This window comes from Caretta caretta, chromosome 5 (genome assembly GCF_965140235.1).
Source record: "Caretta caretta isolate rCarCar2 chromosome 5, rCarCar1.hap1, whole genome shotgun sequence".
Classification (NCBI taxonomy): Eukaryota; Metazoa; Chordata; order Testudines; family Cheloniidae; genus Caretta; species Caretta caretta.
The window spans coordinates 75,330,601-75,348,882 of record NC_134210.1 but is presented as its reverse complement, the minus strand read 5'-3'; the positions used below and the strand labels follow the sequence as shown (position 1 = coordinate 75,348,882).

The 18,282-nt window shown below is 40.1% G+C and overlaps 1 long non-coding RNA gene across 25 annotated transcripts in view; it reads left to right on the top strand.

Annotated features, from left to right (window-relative positions):
* The window catches only part of LOC125636788 (uncharacterized), a 409,942-nt gene that overhangs the window by 368,385 nt on the left and 23,275 nt on the right, over positions 1–18,282 (top strand). Inside the window, exon 9 of one of the 25 annotated variants that reach the window (XR_012668519.1) lies at positions 15,224–18,270. The exons of the other annotated variants lie outside the window; for them this stretch is intronic. This is a non-coding gene — a long non-coding RNA (uncharacterized LOC125636788). Of the gene's footprint in view, positions 1–15,223; positions 18,271–18,282 lie in introns of those variants that run through there. 25 annotated transcript variants of the gene reach the window in all.

Genomic DNA, 18,282 nt, shown 5'->3' with positions numbered 1-18,282 from the left:
CCCCTGCGCCTGGTATGGGCCCTGGTTCTTCTTTATTCATTTATCCAAAAAATCCTTTACCCTGGCTTGCCAGAACTTGCAACTACCATCACAAGAGTTCACTATACCCCCTCCAAGCAGCTGTGCGGACTGTTGCGGAGGGGGACTTACAGGCTGCCACTCACCTATCCGATGCAATACATCTGAGTCACGGCACCAAGAATACTTCAACCTCCCTGGTCACTCAATTTCAGACCTAAAAGTCGCAATTCTCCAACAAAAAAACTTCAAAAACAGACTCCAATGAGAAACTGCAGAACTGGAATTAATTTGCAAACTGGACACCATTAAATTAGGCTTGAATAAAGAGTGGGAGTGGATGGGTCATTACACAAAGTAAAAACTATTTCCCCATGCTAATTTTTTTCTCCTACTGTTACTCACCTCTTCTTGTCAACTGTTTGAAATGGACCATTCTGATTACCACTGCAAAAGTTTTTTTTCCCTCCTGCTGATAATAGCTCACCTTAATTGATTGGTTTGGTCTCGTTACAGTTTGTATGGCAACACCCATTTTTTCATGTTCTCTGTGTATATATATCTTCCTACTGTATTTTCCACTACATGCATCCGATGAAGTGGGTTTTAGCCCACGAAAGCTTATGCCCAAATACATTTGTTAGTCTCTAAGGTGCCACAAATACTCCTTGGTTTTTTTGTTGTTGTTGTTGTTGATACAGACTAACACGGCTACCACTCTGAAACCTGTCATTATTGCTGTTGTCTTTCCTACTTTTTGATCCTTGAGGTTTGTATATATTGTAATCAAAATAGCCTGGCATGTTTCAACTAAGTTCTAAGGAAATGAACCCAAACATCTCATGCTGAATGCCTCATAAGAGGAGTAATAATGTTTCATAAAAGATTGAAAGTGCTGATGTGATCAGTGACAAGTCAACAGAAGTGTATTGTATTGGAAGTTGGAAGAGAATTTTAGTGTCATTCGCAGGAGTACTGTCAGCAAGTGCTCCAAGCAAGTGACAAACCAGAAAATGACTGAATGACATCTGTGGGGTTAAAAATTGCCATACAATTAGAACCTTTTATCTAGGTTCACAATGATGGTTATGTCAGACATTGATGCCTGGGGATTATTCTAGCATTGTGATGAGGAGGAAGGAACAACATGATATGGGGATGTGGGCAGAGACAAAATAGGGGAAGAGAGCGGGTTGTTTGTGCTCAGCCACTCAAGGTAGGAAAATCCTTTTTCTCTCTGTATCTTTTCTTCTTCCCTCATTTTGTGTTTGTATGTTTGTCTCTCTCTCTCTCTCTCTCCCTCCTCCTCTTGTCCTTCTCCTCTGCTATATGATTTTCCTTCCACAAAGTTGTTGTCTGTCTCCATGTATGCTCTGCACTATTCCTCAATACTGCTTTGCTCATGCTGAAAGCAGCTGAATGAAAGTAAAAATATCCCAATCTCTGAAGTGCTCTGTGTCATTGTTTCAGAAGGAGACAGAATGGGGAAGGAATTGTCTCATTCTGTATCCCAGTCACATATGATAAAACTTCTTGAAACAGCCCAAGTAAATCTAAAACACAGCAACTTGTACATGTAAAAACTAAAACCCTACCAAAACTATACACTCCACCGCACACAAAGTTTTTCTTTTGGGGGAAGAGAGGACAAACCACTCATGACAGATGTTAGTCTTGTGACTTTGCAATACTGCAAGGCACTCAGATTCCAGGATTAGGGCAGTATAAGAACCTATACAAAATAATCTCTCTGAGGCCATCAGACTGACAGGACTGTTTTGGGGGCTTCCCACTTTTCCCTCTTTTTCTTTTTATATCTTAGATAATTATAAAACAAGAATGTACTTCAAAAATTTGTATGGAAGTTAAACATACTTCCCCTCTGTTCCATCTTCCTCTGCTAGTCTGTTCTTCTGGCCTCCGCTTACTTCACAGTCACCAAAATAAATCACATTCTAAATCAGAAGCAGAAATCATGACACAGCAAGGCTGCTGTAATTGTTGTTACCCTCTGTGTGTTTCTTCAGCTCTTCCACTGCCTCCTGTGCTTATGAATATTTAAATCCCTCATAGGGTATAACTTCCTCAATTCATTTAGCCCTTCCTCCCCCCACCTGCATTGAGGCCCTTCACTGGATTAGAGAGCCATATTTAAACAACATTTCCGTTACATTTTACATGGTTTAGATAAGCAGGTGTGGCCGAGCTAAGGTCCTAGGGGAAAGCACATTTTAACATGGTTCCGCCTCATCCACAGAAGTTGGCCAAAATCAGTTTAGCTGTAACCATATTTACAGCAGGTTTCTATGTATATCCCCTGAATATCAATCATTAATTGATTTTTATCATCTCAAGACAGTAGTGAGGTAGGGAAGCGTTATCCCTTTTTTATAAATGGGGAACTGGGATGAGATGGAATTGAACCTACACTGCCCGAGGTAAATTGTGGCTCTCTAGACGATCCTTCCTCAGAATGGGAACCTTACTCAGCCAACAGTTCAATGCATAAGGAGTCTATGGCACTTCTTAAAGTTAATAACAAATAGAGAACCTACCAGACAACCTAACTGGAACTGGGATGCTTTGGTCACTTAAATTTACCATACTGGGAAACAGTTTACTGCTGTTCTATTATAAGCCTTATTTAAACAGCTGGGTTTAGAGGCTGGACATCATATTACACATTGATATTTCTATTCAGTACTCATGAGATGTATGAAATTCCTTATTTCCACTCTCCAGTTCCCAGTGAAATCCACAGAAACTTTCCCTTTTTGTAAGGCATGTCTTCCCTTTCATTCCCTGTGGTAAAGGATTTCCCTGCATTCCAGATGAAGGGGAAAATATTCATTCCAGTTAACGTGCTTGAATTTATTCTTCCATTGGCTACTGCCAACATAATATCCCAAACTGTGGATAAAACTTACTAGCACTTATATTTTAAATTGATCATATTTTCTCTTTAGAAGCTGAAAATCTCTCTGATTCTACAGGACTGCCAGTTTCATTTCCATGCCACAGATTCACTTTCTCTTACCAAGCTATAAACAGAGCAGTGTGTGAGGGGGGAGATATCATTTGTGGTGTCTATAGCATATTTCTGTTTCAGACATTGCTTCTCTTAGCCTCTGACTTTCAATATATTTTCCATTTAATTCTTATTCTTTCTCAAAAAGCCACATAACAAACTCCTTTAATGCTGAAGCTGCAGCCGTCTCACACTGTGACAGACACTTCATTCAGTCGTTGGCGGGTCATTCTGGCCAGACGGGTGCAGCTGTGGAATTAGAACTTTCCAGTTAGCGAGTAATTACATTGGTGAGGGATTTGTGACCTCTGGATTCAGACTAAAAGACTAATATATTCCATATATTTCTACAATACCATAACAATCTAGAAATGGATTCATTGGTGAAGAGTCCCTTATTGATGACGTCATTTATTTTTCTCAGAATGGTAAGGACAAAAATTCAACAAGAAGCATTCAGCAAGGTATTTGGAAGCAGATTTATTTTCTCTTTCTTCACCATTCCCACCACCATGTTAATACTTTATAAATTTTGTGCTGGTTGTCCTGAATATGCACATAACTATTTTCAGTCAGTGGTAAATACCTAATCAGCCTGTTCTGTGTGGCTTGCATTGAACTGAAAGCTATAACAGGTTGCAGCTATTTTCCATATATCCTCAAATGACAGAAACAAATTCCCTGTGGCAACTAGTCAATTTTTCTAAAAAGAATTATTACATTGTTCCGGGTTGCTTTCAACTGCTTGGATATGCAAACGTTGAGCACCCAGGTTAAAACTGACATATCTAAACTGTAATATAACTTACTTTCATTTCATGTGGCGGGGCGGGGGGAAGCAATGATTACAAAATGTATGTTGTGTGAAAGGTGTATGCTTCTGGACAAAGGGCATGAATATATTTGAGATGTTCTAAAACTCAAGCAGCATTATCAGAATTATTTTGGTTATGATATTTTGTCACTATGATTTAGAGAGAAAGGGGAAAATATTCACATGGTGTTCACTGATCTGGAAAAGACTTTTGAGCAAGTTCCAAGAGAAGTCATCTGGTGGTATTTAAGGGAGAAAACGGTACCAGTATTGTTCATGTGGCTTGTTCACACCATGTATTTAGGTGCAAAGTCAATAGTCAGAACTTCTAGTGGTGAAACAGACAAATTATTGGTAAAGGTGGGAGTGCATCAGCACTAAGCCCTTTCTTGTCTCAATCTGGATACCCTCAGAGGGAACATACAAAAGGAGGCACCTTGGTTCATGTCGTTTGCAGATTACATCATTCTATGCAGTGAGAAGAAAGATAGTTTAGAAGAAGATCTTGAGAAATGTGTTAGAGAGTCATGGGCTCAGAATAAGCCAAGGAAAAACAAAGTATATAGTAGGTAATTTCAATAATGTGAACACTGAAGAATTATCCCTGAAACTAGATGGGGAGTCACACGACAATGTAGGGTTAGTAGGCAGCAGAGCATGTTACAAGAGATATGATTGCTCTCTATAAATATATCAGAGGGATAAATACCAGGGAGCGAGAGGAATTATTTAAGCTCAGTACCAAGTGGACACAAGAATAAATGGATATAAACTGGCCACCAGGAAGTTTAGACTTGAAATTAGATGAAGGTTTCTAACTATCAGAGGAGTGAAGTTCTGGAACAGCCTTCCAAGGGGAGCAGTGGGGGCAAAAGATATATCTGGCTTCAAGACTAAGCTTGATAAGTTTATGGAGGAAATGGTATGATGGGATAGCCTAATTTTGACAATTAATTGATCTTTGACTATTAGAGGTAAATATGCCCAGTGGCCTGTGATGGGATGTTAGATGGGGTGGGATCTGAATTACTACAGATAATTCTTTCCTGGGTGTCTGGCTGGTGAGTCTTGCCCACATGCTCAGGGTTTTGCTGATCACCATATTTGGGGTCAGGAAGGAATTTTCCTCCAGGGCAGATTGGCAGAGGCCCTGGGGGTTTTTACCTTCCTCTACAGCGTGGGGCATGCGTCACTTGTTGGAGGATTCTCTGCACCTTGAAGTCTTTAAACCACGGTTTGAGGACTTCAATCGCTCAGACATAGGTTAGGGCTTTGTTACAGGAGTGGGTGGGTGGGTGAGATTCTGTGGCCTGTGTTGTGCAGGAGGTCAGACTAGACAATCATAATGGTCCCTTCTGACCTTAAAAGCTAAGTTGTAGTAATGGGCCATAAAACCCGTGTTTCTGTTAAGTCCTTTTTTGTGTTCAGCAGAGTTATGAATTTAAATGCCCAGGCTCATCTTTTGAAGGTGTTGTGCAGGTTTCCTTTGGGGACGAGGAATGATAGGTCAGTTATGGAGAGATCATTCGGGGAAGTGTATGCCCATGGCTAATACAGGGGTTTTGTCTTTTTTTTTAATCATTTTTCTGTGTGAATTCATTCAAGAGTGTAGTGATTGATTCACCCACATAGTTGTTGAGGCATTTGGTACATTGGACAAGGTACAACACATATTATGACAGGCATGTGTAGGGCCCATGGATCTTGAAAGGTGTGTTGGGATGGGTATTGATCCTTGCAGGAGTGGAGATGTGTCTGTAGGTTTTGCATCTGTTGTTCTGACAGGGTCTGCTGCCTCTTTGAGTTGGTCTGCTCTGGTCTGTGGGGAACTTGCTTCTGATGATGAGCTTGGCAAGGTTCAGGGATTGTGTTAAGGCCAGAAGAAGGTGTTCAGAAAAGATTTCTTTTGGGATGTGGTCCTCGTCAGGTATTGGTTGTAATTGTTTGATACTCCATATGGGTTCTAGGTAGGGGAGGGGCTAGGAGCATGGGGTCAGTGGGGTTTTTTTTTCCTGTATGGAAGCGTGTTCTCCTGGGCTATTTGTGTATATATCTGTGAGGCATTTGACTTTATACTGCATGACATTTTCAATTAAGTAACTAAAACAATACAAAATCTATATGGCCCATATAAAATGGATTAAAAATGGACTATCTGATAGGCCATAAAATATGATTGTAAGTGGGGTCCTGCAGGGATTGGTTCTTGGCTCTTTGCTATTGAACACTTTTATGAAATCCATCACTGATCAGGTTTAAAGACGACACAAATATTAAGGAAGTGGTAAATAATGAAGTGGACAAGTCCATAATACAGAGCAATCTAGATTGCTTGCTAAACTGGGCACAAACAAACAATGTGTTTCAATTCAGCCAAATGTTACATCATACATCTAAGAACAAATAAGGCAGGCTGTACTTAAAAGATAGTCACTATCCTAGGAAGCAGTGATTCTGAAAAAAGACTTGGAAGTCCTGGTGTATAATCAGCTGATCATGAGCTCCCAGTGCAATGTTGTGGCCAAAAGGACTGGTATGAGCCTTGGATGTATAAACAGGTGATTATCAAGAAGGGAGTAGAAAGGCTCTACTGTGTCTTTATCTAGCACTGGTGCAAACACTGGTGGAATACTGTGTCTCATGCTGATGTCCACTATTCAGGAAGGATGTTGAAAAATTGGAGATGGTTCAGAGAAGAGCCATGAAAATGATAAAGGGTTTCAAAATATGCTTTATACTGAAAGACTCAAGGAGCTCAATCTATTTAATTATGAAAGACCAGATTAAGGGGTGACTTGATCATAGTCTGTAAATACCTACATGAGGAACATAAATTTGATAATAGAAGGCTTTCAAACTATCAGACAATGGTGTAACAAGATCCAATGTTTGGAAATTGAAGTTATAGAAATCTAGACTAGAAATAAGGTGCAAATTTTTAACATCCAATGGTAATTAACAATTGGAACAACTTACCAGGGCTGTGATGGATTCTCTACCACTGAACACTTCAAAATCAAGATTGAACATTTTGCTACTAGCTACACTCTAGTTCAATCTGGAATTAATTCAGGGAAGTTCTGCAGCCTGTGTTAAACAGGAAGTCAGACTAGATGATCAGTGTTCCCTTCTAGTTTTATAATCTATGAATCTATTCAAATCATGGCATCTAAGCACCATTACACAGCACAGAGCTGCCCTTCTTATACAACTCTTGTCATGTATGTTTTACTTTACAGTGTGATGAGGTGTTTACTCCGCACAGACAATAAAAGAGTTAATGTGGGCCTGAGAGGCCGGTGAACTTACTAGGTTGCACCTGGAGCATGGGCCAGGACTAATTGAAAGTTGAGTCCGAGTTGAGGAAGGAGCTGGGTGGCTAGTTTAAAGTGAGGAAGTCTAGAGAGGAAAGGGAAGAACTTGGCAGTCACTCTCTAGGACTAGAGAATAGGGAAATCAGGAGAATCAAGGGGAAAGAGTAAAACTTGGGATCCTTTCTGGAATACAGAATGCCAGTAAGCCGCCAGGAGAAAGACAAGGCAGCTATTGGAGTGGAGTAGGCTTTGGTGGGAAGCCCTGATGAAAGGGATAGGATCAGGATTTCCTGAGAAAGAGCCCTGGGAGGTTGTTAACTGAGAAACTGCTCAAGGGAAACTTAAGAGGGATGACAGGTGAAACCCGAGGAGCACAGAAGGAAGTTTGTTTATATTTCTGGGTGGAGATTTACTGGGGAATTCCAGTTGTGAGTCCTGGCCCTGAGACAAGGATAAACCTAGAAAAGTAGCGGGGAATAGGCCTGGTAAAAAGCTATGAGGGGAAGAAGCCCAGAGAGGTAGCAGGGTGCATATGAACAGAAGACCTTGCCTGCTCACTGCAGGTACGAGTATCAGGGAAGGTGTTAAGTCCCTTCTGTCCCCTGATTGAAACCATTAAGAACATGGGAAAACCTTGAGCAAATAGGGGATAAGGACCATGTGGCACAAAGCTGGGGACGAATTCTCCTTTTGAAAGGATGTTTGGACTTTTATTTGTTGGATGTTGTTAATCTGAATGGTGTGGGACTAAATCATGACCTGGCTGGAAGGCTGAGTTATAGGAAGAGAGATCACTCCAGAGTAGCCATCAGCTGGAGGTGCTAAAGAGGAGAGAGGCTGCTATGCCAGGTCCACGCATGAGGAGGGGCTCTTGTGGTGAGTCCACTTTTCTACATGCAGACTGAAGGGAAAACAGCTTCAGCCAGTATTGCTGTTCTACTCTATATGCAGATGGTGAAAAGTTGCAGGATGTGCACTTAAAACCTCCCTCTCTCTCTTCTACAGGTGCTGAGACATCAGCCTCTCAACATTCTTTGCCTTTACTGTTAAAAGTTTGGATTTGGCCTAAACTAGTCAGATAGTTTATTAAGTACATTGCAAATTAGAAATATTTGAAAATCAGGTCACTTATAGGAATAAAGTTTAGTATGTGTCATCTCTCCAAACCTACCACTCTTTCAGCCTTACAGCTTTCCCCATGTACATAGTGGCTTATGCCATCTTCCTTGTGGCTCCTGTTGGGGATAGTGCTCACAGATAGATAGTTCCTTCACCCTAGAATTGACTGTAAAATTAAGACCATTTTTGGTAGCAGCTTACATGCACTTTTTGCCCAGAGGAGAGAAACTACCTAAGGGGCAAGGCAGTGGAGAATCACAGATGCTGAGCCACATCCTCAGCCCCTACTCATGTTACTTTATTCCACCAGTGTGATGCAAAATGACTTTAAAGTTTCCCTATCAGGACAGCTGAAGATTTCCCCAGTAAGGGGAAATCCTTAGCTTTGCAATTCCACAAGGACTGATCTCTTGCAGCCAGAATGGTGCCTAAGGGACCATTCTTGTTGTCAGGAACTAGAGCACCCTGTGACTGCTCTGCCTTGCACCACCGTCACAAGCACTGGGGGAGACATGAAGCTTAGCAGCATCTTTGCCTTCCCTTGCAAAGTGTAGCCCATCTCAGGACTGTACCGAGGACCTCCAGGAGTGCCTAGCACTGAATATCATCTAGCTTAACAATCACCAATTCAGATTCAGATTGTTTGAAATCAAAGCAGAATTAAAAATAAAAATTAGTTAATATAAACAAACCTCAGACTAATATCATGGAGCAGACAAAAGCCTTAATTTACCAGATATGGATATCACAGTCCTATAACTTAGATGCAATACCATTTATATCTTTTTGAGAGGTAAGGCTGTCTCTCCTCAGTATCTGTGTCCTGTTAGTTCCATAACAAATGTCCCAAGTGCTGTGTGTCTCTGTGCACCCTTCTTTCCCAATTTATCCTGGAAGTGACTCCCGGATTTATAGAAAAGTTGTTTTGTTTCCTTCTGGTCTGATTTTAGGGACCATAACACCTTTGAAATGCAGCTTTTGTCATCCTCTGTTGGCTATCCTTTTCCAAACTGTGAGAAAAGAAAGAGTTGCTTGTATACTCTGTCCTCAATTTTTATGCATATAAACATCAGGGCTTGCCCATAAGTTCAGCACAACATCATACATCATATTTGAAAATATAGTTATAATCACATACAAATTGTGTGTCCACTAAGGACATTCTTAACTTAACTCTATAAATCACATAGCTGGTACAGTTCTTTTAAGGCCCCTACACAATTAAATATCAGACACCTTTATTCCTTACAGGACAGTCATTTTTCATGACTGGCATGTTGAGATTATGTCCTCCAGCCTAGAAGGCAGGATGTATGACTTACTCCCAAGAACTAGCAAGCCACAGGAGCTGCTGTAAGAAATATAAGATCATTACCCTGCACAATGACCATCATATTTACTTCCACGTGCTAGGAAAACTTGAGTCCTAAGATCATGCCTGGGCTCAGACAAACTTTCCAAGTGAAATGATGAAGCACAGTGATAAAGTGATTCCAGGCAAACTTAAAGTAAAAATAATTTGGACACTCTTACCTAAATCTTCAGCAGTTTTGCTGCTGCTCTATCTAATTCAGTGAGTGGGGTGGTTTTTTTGTTTGGTTGGTTTTTTTGTTTTAAAGAAAGAGCTTTCCTTAGACCTTGCACATGTACTTCCACAAAGTTTTTTATTTAGGGTCGGAGTTCTGTAATTTGACTCACACTAAGTACTACTTTGTTCAACAAGTAGCCCCACTGACTTCAGAGAAACTACTTGTGGAGTACGGAACCCCTCAACGTGATGAGTAAGTGTACTAGGATCTGGCCCTAAGTGTTCATCTCAAACTCTGTATGTACTTTTACATTTTTAAAACTCACAATGGGCCTGATCCAAAGCCTACTGAAGTTAATAGAAAGGCTCTCTTTGACTTTAATTACTTTGGATCAGGCCTAATAGATGAACAAATTCAAGATACAATATAATAATCTACTTATCTCACTGTGATAATTACCCACTCACTACAATAACAAAGCTCCATGTCCCCCAGCACATCTTCCCCACATCTTCCTCTAGTCTACCAATATAATCTTGGTTTTATGTGGATTCAGCCTCAGCTTGCAAAGTTTCCTCTAATTTCCTTTATGCTTTCACAGGTAACCTGTCCCTTAGCATTCCCCCTTGCTAGCCAAAAGAGTAATGTATTCTCTTAACACAATACCATATAAGAACAGCCATACTGGATCAGACCAAAGGTCCATCTAACCCAGTATCCTGTCTTCTGACAGTGGCCAATGCCAGGTGCTTCAGAGGGAATGAACAGAACAGGTAATCATCAAGTGATCCATCCTCTATCGCCCATTCCCAACTTCTGACAAACAGAAGCTAGAAACACCATCCCTGCCCATCCTGACTATTATCCCTTGATGGACCTATCCTCTTCACTACCATGCTTGCTGTCAAGCTCTTTCAGGAATTAGACTGTAGAGTGATACTTCTATTCCTATTAAACGTATTTAAGGAGAACAAAGAGATAGGTTGTTACTGCATTTATGTTGGGACCTATGAATACATTTTTATAACAATTGTACACTTAATTGATAAATTACCTTTATCTTACAATATTGATATTTCTTTTGTTGGACTTATGTATAGTGTCTTCTCTGTTAATTGACTGCATTTCAGATTTCCAGTAGCATTTTTTTTAAAGTCTAACTCCTTCAAAATACCAACATCAAATCTTTATGTGAAGATGAATTTTGCTCTGACTGAACTTGAACTTTTTATATACAAGGCAAGATTGACATGATGTCTTTTACAAGTATTTTAGTGTTTGGAATTAATATCCAAGATTCTCGTAAATTCATTCTAAAGAAAATGAGCTCTTTACAGATAATACATCGAATGGAAACCTTTACAGGATGGTTTTAGATTCTAAGGGATAATAACACTTCAGAAGACTGATATAATTTAATCTTTGAGTGTCAACCAAAGAAATGGTGAAAATGAGAAAAAAGTTCACGTTCTGCCTTGCTCTACTTAAGGGACTTGTGCACTGCTCATGTAGCACAACTAGGTATGCCCAGAATTAATTACAAAACATTCACCAGAATTCATGAACCAGCGTTAACATGACTTTCAAATGTTAGCTGATCAGGCCAGAGGATTCTTATTTAATGATGCTTAATGTGTCTAATTAGAGTTAAAATAGGCAGTGCAGTAGTTCTACAGCTCATTGCTCCAGGAGCACTAGTATTGATCTTTCTGCATACAAACCCTTGAATCTTAATCCTGAGCCATAAGAAAGGGTCAAGAGAAAAATTCACCAAAAAGCATTTAGCTATCTAGCAACGGATGGGTTTGAACTTACAGCCAGCCTAAACAGCTGGAGTCAGCCATCTTCACAGGATAGCATTGTGATTTAGCCCCTCCCATTACAGCACACAAATTCATAGAAAAGGTAAATGCAACACTGGTTGTAAGAAGCAGAAAGGAAATGCGGTTGCAATATTTCACAGTTCAACAAATATTAAAATGCTGCATTTTAAAAATCTGCAAGTTGTTCCCTAGAGATACAGTATTGCACATATGCTTCTAAAATTTTGGTGTTCTCAATTTTACCTATTGATTTTACACTTAGATACAGCAGTTCTTTGGACATTCACAGTCTCTAAATACCTTGGTATCCAGCACCATGTTTCTATATAATTCCTTTAAATGTCATAGCTGGAGATATCATTTCTGAAAGGAAAATTACTATGTAGGCCAGAATGAATAGGCTGTTTCTGTAAATTATGTCACTATTTGAAAAAAGGTGAATGCAGGGCTATTTTTGTGATAACCACAGATAAACTAAAACAGAAGATATTTTAGTATTAGTCCCTCTCCACTATTTCTTTAATATCAAAATAAAATGAAGAATTTGTTAATGAGAACAAATATACATTTTCTAAAGTCTTTGAAATATCAATAGATGTATAAAGGAGGAACTGTGATAATGGGCTTAATATATTTTAGTCAAATCATCATGAAATCTGGAAACTCTCACAGCTCTAAGTTTTAGGACAGATCAGATCTCTAATCTGGCAAAACCCAAACTTAATTTGCTATTGAGATCTTACATTTAAGTTTAAGGAAAGCAGTAAATATTTCATCTGGTTCAAGTTTATGATGTAATACTTCACTGGTAATTCACTGCACAGAATAGCATCTTTAATAGAAATGGCAGATTAAATGTATGTTCTATTTATAGTGGGTAACATTTTTGAATGCCAGATACTCACTGGTTAGCCAAAATGAGGTAAAATTAAAGACTGTACATTCAATGAAAGTGATGGAAAAACTGTGGTTAAGGTGAGCTGTTCCAAGGGGGGGTGACTCCCAAAAGGAACAAAATAAATGTAACTGCATTGTACACAATGTATTTTTAGTCATTGAATGCATCCAAAACATCATTGCAAAATACACCAATGTACTCACATATTATCAAATTCAATTTATTGCAAAAATGCTTGTTTAATATTTTAAAAATGTGAAAAATCTGCCAAAGCTTGATATCCACCAGATGGACCACACAATGATATAGGGCTGCAGAGAGGGGAAGAGGGATTAGTTTGGGAACTGCTTCGATTCTCGCAGGATTCATGCTTCCATCTGCTGGGAATGAAACAAACCCACTTGGCCCTGTGCATATCTAGTCAATGCTAGTTCATGTTAGAAGCTGGATTTAGAGGAAGTACTTTGTGACTTATCACTCACAGGGTGGAGGAATTAAGGCTGCAATAGAAATTGAAAGTTGGTATTGCCTCATCCTCCCCCTCTTATGTACACATAAGCAACGGTTTAGTTACAGCGCAAACATGATTATGTGAATCACACATATAACACTCGTTCTCTGAAGCAGAGCCATGCTCTCTTGGGTTAGCTGAGGATGTGACATTGTTTTGGACAACGGGGGCTTTGGATAAGTTAAATTTGAATAACCAGGAAATCCTACTGGCCAATTTCCAATTATCTGCCAGGAGAGATTCCCAAGGAAAAAGGGCTGGGAAGCAGAAAAGGAGTCTGAGCACCAAGTGTGATTTAGTAAGGCCCTATTTCCCAAACTCATCTTTCTGGGCACCTTCCATCATAAATAATTGAGGGAGCAGGCCACTAACACATAGACTGAGGTTTAAATAATCAGAATAGCCAATCTGAAGCTTTTGGGTTCCCCCGAGATCTTTGGGTAATTGGGATTTTGCTTCATTATAGTTTGCTTCAAAGGGAAAAGTTCAGTATTAACCCATATCAGACTGAAAGGCCTCCACATTTTCAAAAGTAACTAATGATTTGGGGAGTCTCAGCTCGGGGGGCCCAGTTTGAGACATCTTAAAGATGCCTAGTTTTCAAAGGATGGTTACTAGAATGCATATACTTACTTTCCATTTTGTGTACGAAGGGACTGAAGATGACAAAACTTCAATCCCTTAGATTCTTTCTCCCCACCTGATAAAATAAGGTCTCCCTTTCTTCTGAGGGACTTTAAAAGATTATAGAAACTAGAGTCCCTAACAACAGGGATTATTGTTTTAAACATTGAAAACAATTTGATGTAGGTCAGTTACTTGCCCAGTCCCCATCTCTTGTTCTCTGGGCTGGGTGGGACTGCAAGTTTCACAGGGAGAGAAATATAACTCAGTTACTGGGACCTCTTTCCCACTACAAAGTGCAGCACAGAATCATAGAAATGTAAAGCTAGAATGGACCTCAAGAGATAACCTAGTCCATCCTCCTGCACTAATCAGGACCTGCACTGAGGCAGAACCACTAAACCTTGACCATCCCTGACAGGTGTTTATCCAACCTGTTCTTAAAACCCTCCAGTGACAGGGATTCCACAACCTCCCTTCATAACCTATTCCAGGGCCAACTATTCTTATAGTTAGAAAGTTTTTCCCAACATTTAATCTAAATCTCCCTTGCTGCAGATTAAGCCAAGGACAAGAAGTAATATCTTCAATGGACAGAGACAATGATCACCTTTCTTTTTATAACAGCCCTTAACATATTTAAAGATTGCCATCAGGTCCCCACTCAGTCTTCTTTTCTCAAGACCACACGTGTACAATTTTTTTAAACCTTTCCTCATATGTCAGGTTTTCTAAACCTTTTATCATATTGTTGCTGTCCTTTGGCCTCTCTCCAATTTATCCCCTTAGTAACAGCATAACTGGCCCTTGAAACAAAATTGGGTTCGGCTCTCTTGTTGTAATCCAGGTGTGCCTTAGTTTGGTATAATAAGGAGGACAGGGCTGTCCCTGGGAATTATCAATGAGAGACGACCCAAAAGCAAGAGAGAGTTCAGAAGCAAGAGTCCAGAGAGGGCGAGAGAAGAGATGCGGATATCTAGAGAAGCAGAGTGAGAGAGGGAGCTCAGGAGCAGAGCTGGGCCGAGAGCTTCAGGAAAGGGATGTCCCTGAAGGAGGGAGAGGTGAGAGTTCCCTAGCTAAACAGTGGATCCAGGTCAGGCTGGTGAAAGCAGAAGGTAGTCAGGGCGTCACCTACAAACTTTCCCAGGCCAGACAGCCATGGCCAGAGAGGGTTGAGGGCTGAAAGCAGTAGAGGTGGATCCATGCTGTTTCTCTGAGCCAAAGAGCTGAAGTCAGAGGGCCAGAGAGGGTTGAATGATAGAGTGGTGAACCCACTGATGTCTCCAGGTGAGGGCTATCGGCAGACCTGAGAATGAAAGGGGGCAAAGATGCACCCCAGCGAGGGGGCTTGAGGTGATGCATAGTGACAGATACTAGAGCTGTATGTGATAAATGAGGCATGAGATGCCAGAGCTGTACGTGATGTTGATGGACTTTTGAGACTGGAAAGATTAAATGTACTGTTTGGACTTTACTGAGAATTATGAATTGTGGTTCTAGGATTTTTGTAATAAATTAATCCCACAACAGGCTATTTATATTTAGGAAGCTTACATGGATTTACTGGGGACTCCACGTGCAGGGAAACGGAGGCAGAACTGTTCTGCCGCAGCCAGATGCTAGAGGCTGTTCCAGGTGGGGTCGCCTTTTCACATATGGTGGAAAATTCAGGTAGGTGATCCCCAATTAAGAAGAGGGGAACTGTGAGTGCCCTAGAAGAGGGAAATCAAGGCAGGGGCCACTTGCTGGGCCACTCTGAGATCATGAGGGCTCACTTTGGAGGCAGCCTCCCTATAGTGATGTCTTTCCTGAAGTGCAACACTCAAACTGCAATACTCTAGCTGAGGCCTCAGAAGTGCTGAGTAGAAGAGAAGAATTACCTCCCATGCCCTACATACAGCACTCCTATTATACTAGAGTGTATTTTGCCTTTTTTTGCAACAGCATAACATTTCTGACTCAAACTCAATTTGTGATCCGCTGTAACCCTTAGATAATGTTCAGCAGAACTACTACCTTGCCAGTTATTCCCCATTTTGTATTTGTGCATTTTTTTTTTCCTTTCTAAGTGTAGTACTGTGCAATTGTTTTCATTGAATTCTTCTTGGATAACTGGTCAAGGTTATTTTAAATTCTAATCCTGTCCCCCAAAGTGCTTATAACTCCTCCCAACTTAGTGTCATCCACAGATTTTTCAAGCACACTCTCCACTCCAAAATCCATTAATGAAAATATTGCATGGTATCAGACCCACATGGATCTCTGCTAGAAACGTCCTCCAATTTTGACAGCAAACTATTGATAATTATTCTGTGTGTGTGTTTTGTCAACCAGTAATGCATCCCCAATTCATCTAGACCACATTTCCCTAGTTTGGTTGAGATTATCATGTTTCAAAAGCCTTACTAAAATTAAGATACATCATGTATCCTGCTTCTCCCCCACCCAACTAGGCCAGTAACCCTGTCAAAGAAACAAATTAGTTTGATATGGAATGATTTACTCTTAGCAAATTCATGTTGACTATTACTGATCATCCTGCTAGCCTCTAGGTATTGCAAATGATTGTTTAATTTTGCTCCAGTATCTTTCTGAGTATTAGTGTTAGGCTGACTGGTCTACAATTCTCTGGGTCCTGTATGTTCCCTTTTTTAAAAGATAGGAACTATGTTTACCCTTCTCCAGCCCTTTGGGACCTCGATGTTAGAACACAACTGTGACGAGATGAGTTAATTAACATGAATTTGTGTTTAGTGCCAACAAGGACTAGTCATGTACAACATTGTGTCAGCTAGTCATGGTAAAACTCAGGTTTAATCTACTTGACATGAAGCTTGTTGAACCCAGTTTATCCTTCACTGCAATGAGCACTAAGTCCTGGTCAGCATCATGTAAGTTATCTTGACACTTTATAGCTAAATTCTGATGTGATACAGTTTTGTTGTGTGGAAGGAAACCCTCATGTTGCTAAAGAACAGCCCTATTGTTTAGGTATGGTGCCTAGTTTACAGGTTTCAAAGGGGATCTGGTGACTTTTCTTGGACTAGAAAGACATGGTTACGATGCAGGATGTTAGCGGATGGGTGGCAGTAAAGCAGAGCAAAACATTGGGGTAACTTTTCAGCTTCTAAAAAGGGAACTTTGGAAAGAACATTCCCCTATGAAAGAAACATTGAGACCCTGCGGTATACGTATACATTTGATTTATCCAACTTAGCAATGGTTTGAAAGATCTCAAATATAAAAAGATGAAATTATAATATCAATATGCACATGACAGCTAAAACTATGAAAGGCAAGAATGTTAATTTGTGTTCAGCTGAATATCCCAATTATTTATCCAAATGTAAACCCACATAAGGGGTTGATTAAATACTCTTTATTAATGTATATAATGTAATATAATCTTATATTATTTGCTGACCAACCATTTTGGAGGTGAATGTTTTTATGTGGATGTACTGGTATAACAAGTAAAAATAGGTTAGGTCATGAACTAAACTTTAAGGGAAATTGGTACCCTTTTCTGTACTTGTGGCAACTGAAATTAGAGACCTTCAATTCAATCATGCTGTGAACCAACTTCTATCCAAATGGTCTCATTCCCCAGGACTGCCATAGGAAGCATAGTATAGATTTGCCTTCTAGACTGAGGAAAGTTATTACTACCGCTATGGTAACTTGGGAAAACCTGCTTAGTGAGTTTTATTAAAATCAGACTAAAAATTAAAAGTGAGAAAACACTAGGACAGCAAGAAATAATCTATACGTGTACAAAAAATCAGCCTGTTTGTAATAAGTCCAGAAGGGCCAGGTGCCAGTTGGCATTTGTGACAATTAATTTCTATCAATCATTGTGCCTTTTAGGAAGCTAAGGACCATCCCTTCATGTTGGACCAGACTCTGAGGTTCTCTTTCAGGTTTTCCTGAGTCCTTACTCAGGCAAGTTCCCAGTGACTTCAGTGGGAGTCTGCCAGAGGAAAGATTTGGCCCTTCGTGAGAAGTTAGCCACAGTAGCACTGTGAACAGCATTTATGTTAAGCAAGGTACATGTGGAGTCAGGGCAGTGATTGTGCATAGAGAGCTTCATCCTTCAATCTTGTGATAAAAGTAAGAATCCTGGAAAAGACTTGGAATCTATAGGCCAGACTAGAGAGGACTATCCATGTACATGTATTATGAAAACCTAACAAACCACCCACTGAGGAACAGGGAATTCCAACAGTGAGGCTTGGTGTTTATGCAAATCCTGGCTGTACTCTAACATCTAAGTGGTTTCTGACCATCACCTTGCTCATGGAGATAGGGAATGGGCTAGGACAAGAATAAAGAAAATCAGGTAGGTAAGTAAATATAAATATTGTTTATTAGGCTTCCATAAGTCTTTCCTCTCCTTGATTAATGATAGATATAACAAAACTAACCCCCCCGACCAGGGGAGGGAGGGAAGTAGTTGTATGTGGTGCTTCTACAAACTGTGTTAAATAATTCAATCCTTTTCTCTCCCTGCCTGGTAACTTCTTTGCAAAGAAATTACCATGTCAAAAAAGCATTAAAAATGCTGAGTTGAGGTTCAGTCCTCACCTGTCAATTTCTCACCCTCC